We start from the raw sequence: 8,922 nt of genomic DNA on the forward strand, positions 1-8,922 counted from the left end.
ACTGAGTACATCACCTAATTCCTTTAATACCCTCGGAAATATCCCGTCAAGACCTGGCGACTTGTTCTTCTTAAGCTTATCTATCTCATCCTGAACTACTTGCCTGGTAATGATTATATCCCTCTATTTGTCGCTATCCCCGCCCATAGTCATAGTCTCTGTCTTCTTTATTCGTGCATGTACGTTCACGAGCAAAAACATTATCGTAAAAATGTGTCTCATCATCAGATTGCTGCGTGGTTCCCTCACTCACGCATCGTGGCTGGAAATTCCATGAGACGAAGATGCGAGTTTTTTTCCTGAAGTGAAGCAGCGGCAGCAGCTTGACGCGTGCCCAGGCGAGGGCCAGGGGGCGTGGCCTTGTGGAGAAACTGTGGGCGACGTGGGAAAACCTTCAAATTTACCATTCTCGAAGAGGAGGAGGAGGAGGAGGAGGAGGAGGAGGAGAAAAAGGAAAATGGGAGGGGGAGGCCTTTAATGTGTAAAAATATGCAAGTTTTCACAGTTTTACACAACAACAGCAACAAGTGTTGATAAAAAGAACAACAACAATAAGAGATACAGCTTCAACGACGACGATAACAACTTGAAAGACTTCCACAACACACACACACACACACAAAAAAAAAAACACAACTAGGTAAATACACACATTATTTTTTTTCTCCCTCCTGCCCCCTCCCCCCGTCTCCTTAACCGAGGTCCCCAAGTTACCTCCTTTTTTTTTTTTCTATTTTCTCCCCCTCCCTCCCCTTGGTATATAAGCCCCTCACGGCCCCGTCAACACAATCCACACCACGACACACACCGCGACGGACACAGACGCAGGGAGAGGCAAGAGGAGATAGCGAGCAACAGGCACCATGCGGACACACATCGTTCTTCTCGTTGTAGCTCTTCTGGTCCTCAGCCTCTGCCTCTCCTGTCACTCCTTGCCGCACCCTGTCGCGGAAGGTTATGCAATAGCTCCCCGTCCCTGCCGAGGCTGCTACTTTAAGTACGGGTATAAGTGCATAAGGAAGGTGTACTGTGACCCTAACCAACCCTGGAGGGGCGGGGATATTGTCGGCGGGAAGGGGCGAGGATAGATGATGTAAGGGACAACACATCCCCGGGACACCTTTGTCACGTGGGACTGCAGGTGTTCCTGGACTACGACGCGGCGTTCAACAAGCTTGGAGAGGACGAGTGCTTGACGCAGCCCAGCTTGTGAAAGGAATGTACTGACACGAGGGGGACTGTGGCTTCAAACCGTGTATTTGTGATGCGTGCGAGAAATATGGTCTCCTGTGCAGGTGTGTGGGAACAAGTTACTAGCTTGCAGGTGTGGTGAAAGGTGAAGAGCTGCCGTGAAAGAGGAGGAGGACGAGGACACGGACAAAGAAACGATGATGACGTCGAGAACGAGAACAAGGAGAAGACAGGAGGAAGGAGGAGGAGGAAAGTGGCAACAAGAATAAGGAAGAAGGCGACGAGAAAGTAAGAGGAAAAATAAGGAGAGGGAGGAAAGGAACAGCAAGAACGAGTACGAAGGCGACAGAAGAGGGTGACAGGAAGAGTGAAGACGAGGAGGAAACTAACATCAAGGACGAGGACGAGGAGAACGAGCAGGACGACGAGGACTGTAAGACGAGGGGAATATACGTGTGTACAACTGACCAACGACGAGGAGAGGAAAACAAAATGACAAATGATCAGGAACCTTCACTTAATATAAATGTCAAAACAAATGAACGTTTAAACACACACACACACACACACACACACACACACACACACACACACTGACAAATATACTCGTGGATTTGCGCATACATGTGGACAGGTAAATGTTATGTATACTTATGGGTGTATATGTAGCCTACGCATGTATGGTTAGCGGTAAATATATACAATTATGCATTAACCTTTGTGTGTGTTCCTCTTCCTGCTTAATGTTAGGCATACGTAAACGTGTCCACCGGTAAATGTTATGTATACTTTGGGTTAAAACATGTATTGGTGAAATATATAAACACGTCTGCTGCAGCCTTTGAGTGTGTGTGCCTCGTCCTGCTTCCTGGCGTGAGGGAAAGACCTGCTTCATCTTATCGTGAGACATACCTTGTTTGTTTGGTATTTCCCTTTCTCTCTCTCTCTCTCTCTCTCTCTCTCTCTCTCTCTCTCTCTCTCTCTCTCTCTCTCTCTCTCTCTCTCTCCAGACACACACACACACACACACACACACACACACACACACACACACACACACACACACACAATTATTTTTTTCTTCTTCCCTCTTGCCCCCCCCCCCCACCCACCCTCCCACCGTCTCCTTAACCGAGGCCCCAAAGTTCCCTCCTTAACTGTTCCCTCCCCTCCCTCTCCCCCTCCCTCCCCTTGGTATATAAGCCCCTCACGGCCCCGTCAACACAATCCACACCACGACACACACCGCGACGGACACAGGCGCAGGGAGAGGCAAGAGGAGATAGCGAGCAACAGGCACCATGCGGACACACATCGTTCTTCTCGTTGTACCTCTTCTGGTCCTCAGCCTCTGCCTCTCCTGTCTCTCCTTGCCGCACCCTGTCGGGGGAGGGTATGCAATAATTCCCCGTCAATGCCCAAAATGCCACTTTCAGGTCGGGTATGAGTGCAGGAAGGATTTCTACTGTAACCCTAACCAACCCGTCAGGGGCCGTCGTGATGTTGTCGGCGTAAAGTGGCGAGGATAGATGATGTAAGGGACAACACATTCCCGGGACACCTTTGTCACGTGGGACTGCAGGTGTTCCTGGACTACGACGCGGCGTTCAACAAGCTTGGAGAGGACGAGTGCTTGACGCAGCCCAGCTTGTGAAAGGAATGTACTGACACGAGGGGGACTGTGGCTTCAAACCGTGTATTTGTGATGCGTGCGAGAAATATGGTCTCCTGTGCAGGTGTGTGGGAACAAGATACTAGCCTGCAGGTGTGGTGAAAGGTGAAGAGCTGCCGTGAAAGAGGAGGACGACGAGGACACGGACGAGGAGACGATGATGACGTTGAGTGAAGAGAGAACGAGAACGAGAACAAGGAGAATGACAGGAGGAAGGAGGAGGAGGAGGAAAGTGGCAGCAGGAATAAGGAAGAAGGCGACAAGAAAGTAAGAGGAAAAATAAGGAGAGGGAGGAAAGGAACAGCAAGAACGAGTACGAAGGCGACAGAAGAGGGTGACAGGAAGAGTGAAGACGAGGAGGAAACTAACATCAAGGACGAAGACGAGGAGAACGAGCAGGACGACGAGGACTGTAAGACGAGGGGAATATACGTGTGTGTTCCTCGTCCTGCTTCTCGAGAGTAAGGTCAAGACTGACATCGTCTCAGGTCGAGTCGTGTCTTGTTTTTCATTTTCATCTGTTATTTCCAGTTCCATTTAGATTCTCGCGCCACGACCCAGTAACCTGTCACGTCCTTCGTGGCACGAGTCCTGTTTGTCTGTTATTCCCACACTCCTCGCCACAGCCAGAGGCCGCCGGCTCAGGCTTGTTCTTATTAGAACTTGACTGGGGAGCAGGAAGACGCGTGTATTGATGTGCGTGATGGCACACAACGGAATTATCCTTGTAAAGCAACGATGTCTTGAAACCTTCCACAGCCGCCTTGGCAGACTGCCGCACCGTGTGACGCTTCACGGAAACACTGGCGGGCACAGAGGAATAGTGTGCTCGATGCCGATGATATCATTTTAAGAACATAGAACATAAGAACGCAGGAGTCTACAAGAGGCCGGTAGGCCTGTACGAGGCAGCTCCTTTGACCCTAAGCTCCCGTGTATCTAACCCCACCTAATATCGCTGTCCATGAATTTATCTAGTCTATTTTTGAATGTGACAATTGTATTGGCACTCACCACATGACTGCTAAGCCTATTCCACTCATCCACCACCCTGTTAGTAAACCAATTTTTGCCTATGTCCCTGTTGAATCTGAATTTATCCAGTTTAAACCCATTACTTCGTGTCCTACCAGGTTCTCTTACCAACAAAACCTTATGAATGTCTCCCTTATTAAAGCCATTCATCCATTTATAAACCTCGATCATGTCTCCACGCACCCTTCGCCTTTCTAGAGAATGCAAGTTTAACTGTTTGAGTCTTTCCTCGTATGGCAAGTTTCTCAACCCCTGAATCATCTTAGTCATCCTCCTCTGCACCGATTCTAACATTTTGATATCCATTCTATAGTAAGGTGACCAGAACTGAACCGCATAGACAAGATGAGGTCTAACTAATGCTGAATATAGTTTGAGGAAGACTTCGGGGCTTCTGTTGCTTACGCTCCTTGAAATAAATCCCAGTACCCTATAAGCTCGATTTCTAGCTTCAATGCATTGTGCCCTTGGACGGAGATCAGAGCTCACTAAGACCCCTAAATCCCTCTCGCACCCAGACCTGCTTATGAGAGTGTCATTTAAGCAATAGTTATGTGAGGGGTTGTTCCTACCTACACTCAGAATACTGCACTTCCCTACATTGAACTCCATCTGCCATTTATCCGCCCAGTCATACAATCTGTTGAGTTCACCTTGGAGAATACTAGCGTCCCGATCCGACTCAATTACTCTACCGATCTTGGTATTATCTGCAAATTTACTAACATCACTACTAATTCCTGTATCTAAGTCATTGATACAAATAATAAACAAAAGTGGACCTAATACCGAACCTTGTGGGACCCCACTCGTAACACATCCCCAGTCAGATCTTTTACCATTGATTTGCACTCTTTGCTTCCTATTGCTAAGCCACGCCTTGACCCAGTTCAAAACTTTACCCTCTACTCCGTGAGCCTGTAATTTAAGCAACAGTCGTTGGTGAGGAACTTTGTCAAACGCTTTACTAAAATCAAGATAGATTACATCATAATTTTCATCTCTGTCAACCGCCTCAAATACTTTATTGTAGAAGGACAAGAGATTGGTGAGGCATGACCTACCTTTTGTGAACCCATGCTGCGAGTCGTGAATTAAGCTATGTTTCTCTAAATGCTCCCGAATGTTCCTGGCTATTATGGACTCCAGCATCTTGCCTATAACCGATGTTAAGCTAATTGGGCGATAGTTTGAAGCAACTGACCTGTCCCCCTTTTTAAAAATCGGCGTCACATTAGCTACTTTCCATAGGCTCGGCACATAGCCAGTATTTACCGACATCTTAAAGATGTCGGTTAATGGGTCACTGAGTACATCACCTAATTCCTTTAATACCCTCGGAAATATCCCGTCAAGACCTGGCGACTTGTTCTTCTTAAGCTTATCTATCTCATCCTGAACTACTTGCCTGGTAATGATTATATCCCTCAATTTGTCGCTATCCCCGCCCATAGTCATAGTCTCTATCTTCTTTATTCGTGCATGTACTTTCACGAGCAAAAACATTATCGTAAAAATGTGTCTCATCATCAGATTGCTGCGTGGTTCCCTCACTCACGCATCGTGGCTGGAAATTCCACGAGACGAAGATGCGAGTTTTTTTCCTGAAGTGAAGCAGCGGCAGCAACTTGACGCGCGCCCAGGCGAGGGCCAGGGGGGCGTGGCCTTGTGGAGAAACTGTGGGCGACGTGGGAAAACCTTCAAATTTACCATTCTCGAGGAGGAGGAGGAGGAGGAGGAGGAGAAAAAGGAAAATGGGAGGGGGAGGCCTTTAATGTGTAAAAATATGCAAGTTTACACAGTTTTACACACCAATAGCAACAAGTGTTGATAAAAAGAACAACAACAATAAGAGATACAGCTTCAACGACGACGATAACAACTTGAAAGACTTCCACAACACACACAAAAAAACAAAAAAAACAAAAAAAAAAACTAGGTAAATACACACATTATTTTTTTTCTCCCTCCTGCCCCCTCCCCCCGTTTCCTTAACCGAGGTCCCCAAGTTACCTCCTTTTTTTTTTTCTTCTATTTTCTCCCCCTCCCTCCCCTTGGTATATAAGCCCCTCACGGCCCCGTTAACACAATCCACACCACGACACACACCGCGACGGACACAGACGCAGGGAGAGGCAAGAGGAGATAGCGAGCAACAGGCACCATGCGGACACACATCGTTCTTCTCGTTGTACCTCTTCTGGTCCTCAGCCTCTGCCTCTCCTGCCACTCCTTGCCGCACCCTGTCGCGGAAGGTTATGCAATAGCTCCCCGTCCCTGCCGAGGCTGCTACTTTAAGTACGGGTATAAGTGCATAAGGAAGGTGTACTGTGACCCTAACCAACCCTGGAGGGGCGGTGGTATTGTCGGCGGGAAGGGGCGAGGATAGATGATGTAAGGGACAACACATCCCCGGGACACCTTTGTCACGTGGGACTGCAGGTGTTCCTGGACTACGACGCGGCGTTCAACAAGCTTGGAGAGGACGAGTGCTTGACGCAGCCCAGCTTGTGAAAGGAATGTACTGACACGAGGGGGACTGTGGCTTCAAACCGTGTATTTGTGATGCGTGCGAGAAATATGGTCTCCTGTGCAGGTGTGTGGGAACAAGTTACTAGCTTGCAGGTGTGGTGAAAGGTGAAGAGCTGCCGTGAAAGAGGAGGAGGACGAGGACACGGACAAAGAAACGATGATGACGTCGAGAACGAGAACAAGGAGAATGACAGGAGGAAGGAGGAGGAGGAGGAAAGTGGCAACAAGAATAAGGAAGAAGGCGACGAGAAAGTAAGAGGAAAAATAAGGAGAGGGAGGAAAGGAACAGCAAGAACGAGTACGAAGGCGACAGAAGAGGGTGACAGGAAGAGTGAAGACGAGGAGGAAACTAACATCAAGGACGAGGACGAGGAGAACGAGCAGGACGACGAGGACTGTAAGACGAGGGGAATATACGTGTGTACAACTGACCAACGACGAGGAGAGGAAAACAAAATGACAAATGACAGGAACCTTCACTTAATATAAATGTCAAAACAAATGAACGTTAAACACACACACACACACACACACACACACACACACACACACACACACACACACACACACACACACACACACACAGGTAAATGTTATGTATACTTATGGGTGTATGTGTAGCCTACGCATGTATGGGTCAGCGGTAAATATATACACTTATGCATTAACCTTTGTGTGTGTTCCTCTTCCTGCTTAATGTTAGGCATACGTAAACGTGTCCACCGGTAAATGTTATGTATACTTTGGGTTAAAACATGTATTGGTGAAATATATAAACACGTCTGCTGCAGCCTTTGAGTGTGTGTGCCTCGTCCTGCTTCCTGAGCGTGAGGGAAAGACAGACATCATTTTTTTCGTCTGGGAATTCCCTAAACTTTTCTCTCTCTCTCTCACCGTCTCCTTAACCGAGGCGCCCAAGTTTCCTCCTTAACTGTTCCCTCCCCTCCCTCTCCCCCTCCCTCCCCTTGATATATAAGCCCCTCACGGCCCCGTCAACACAATCCACACCACGACACACACCGCGACGGACACAGGCGCAGGGAGAGCCAAGAGGAGATAGCGAGCAACAGGCACCATGCGGACACACATCGTTCTTCTCGTTGTACCTCTTCTGGTCCTCAGCCTCTGCCTCTCCTGTCACTCCTTGGCGCACCCTGTCGCGGAAGATTATGCAATAGCTCCCCGTGAATGCCCAAAATGCTACTTTCAGGTCGGGTATGAGTGCAGGAAGGATTTCTACTGTAACCCTAACCAACCGGTCAGGGGCCGTCGTGATGTCGGCTGGAAGGGGCGAGGATAGATGATGTAAGGGACAACACATTCCCGGTACACCTTTGTCACGTGCGACTGCAGGTGTTCCTGGACTAAGACGCGGCGTTCAACAAGCTTGGAGAGGACGAGTGCTTGACGCAGCCCAGCTTGTGAAAGGAATGTACAGACACGAGGGGGACTGTGGCTTCAAAGCTTAACACTATAACCGTGTATTTGTTATGCGTGCAAAAAATATGGTCTCCTGTGCAGGTGTGTGGGAACAAGTTACCAGGCTGCAGGTGTGGTAAAAGGTGAAGAGGTGCCGTGAAAGAGGAGGAGGACGAGGACACGGACAAAGAAACGATGATGACGTCGAGAACGAGAACAAGGAGAAGACAGGAGGAAGGAGGAGAAGGAGGAAAGTGGCAGCAGGAATAAGGAAGAAGGCGACAAGAAAGTAAGAGGAAAAATAAGGAGAGGGAGGAAAGGAACAGCAAGAACGAGTACGAAGGCGACAGAAGAGGGTGACAGGAAGAGTGAAGACGAGGAGGAAACTAACATCAAGGACGAGGACGAGGAGAACGAGCAGGACGACGAGGACTGTAAGACGAGGGGAATATACGTGTGTACAACTGACCAACGACGAGGAGACGAAAGCAAACCGATAAATGACAGGAACCTTCACTTAATATATATGTCTAAACAAATGAACGTTTAAACACACACACACACACACACACACACACACACACACACACACACACACACACACACACACACACACACACACACACACACACACACACACACACACACACACACACACACACACACACACACAGGTAAATGTTATGTATACTTATGGGTGTATGTGTAGCCTACGCATGTATGGGTCAGCGGTAAATATATACACTTATGCATTAACCTTTGTGTGTGTTCCTCTTCCTGCTTAATGTTAGGCATACGTAAACGTGTCCACCGGTAAATGTTATGTATACTTTGGGTTAAAACATGTATTGGTGAAATATATAAACACGTCTGCTGCAGCCTTTGTGTGTGTGTGCCTCGTCCTGCTTCCTGGGCGTGAGGGAAAGACGGACATTTTTTTTCGTCTATGAATTCTTCTTAACTTTCTCTCTTTTTTTTTTTTAAACGGCTCGACACTTTTTAATGCCAAAGCCCTAGTCACATCAACTAGGGCTTTCTATGGAAGTTTACATATTTCTTACAAACAAACAAAC

General features: G+C 48.0%; 1 long non-coding RNA gene across 1 annotated transcript; it reads left to right on the forward strand.

Moving 5' to 3' along the window:
* The first annotated feature begins 604 nt into the window (after window positions 1-604).
* LOC126986663 (uncharacterized) lies at window positions 605-8,522 on the forward strand. The gene is made up of 2 exons (XR_007739862.1): window positions 605-954; window positions 6,154-8,522. It is a non-coding gene; the product is annotated as an uncharacterized LOC126986663 (long non-coding RNA).
* The last annotated feature ends 400 nt before the right edge of the window (window positions 8,523-8,922 follow it).

This window comes from Eriocheir sinensis, chromosome 62 (assembly GCF_024679095.1).
Source record: "Eriocheir sinensis breed Jianghai 21 chromosome 62, ASM2467909v1, whole genome shotgun sequence".
NCBI classification, from domain to species: Eukaryota; Metazoa; Arthropoda; class Malacostraca; order Decapoda; family Varunidae; genus Eriocheir; species Eriocheir sinensis.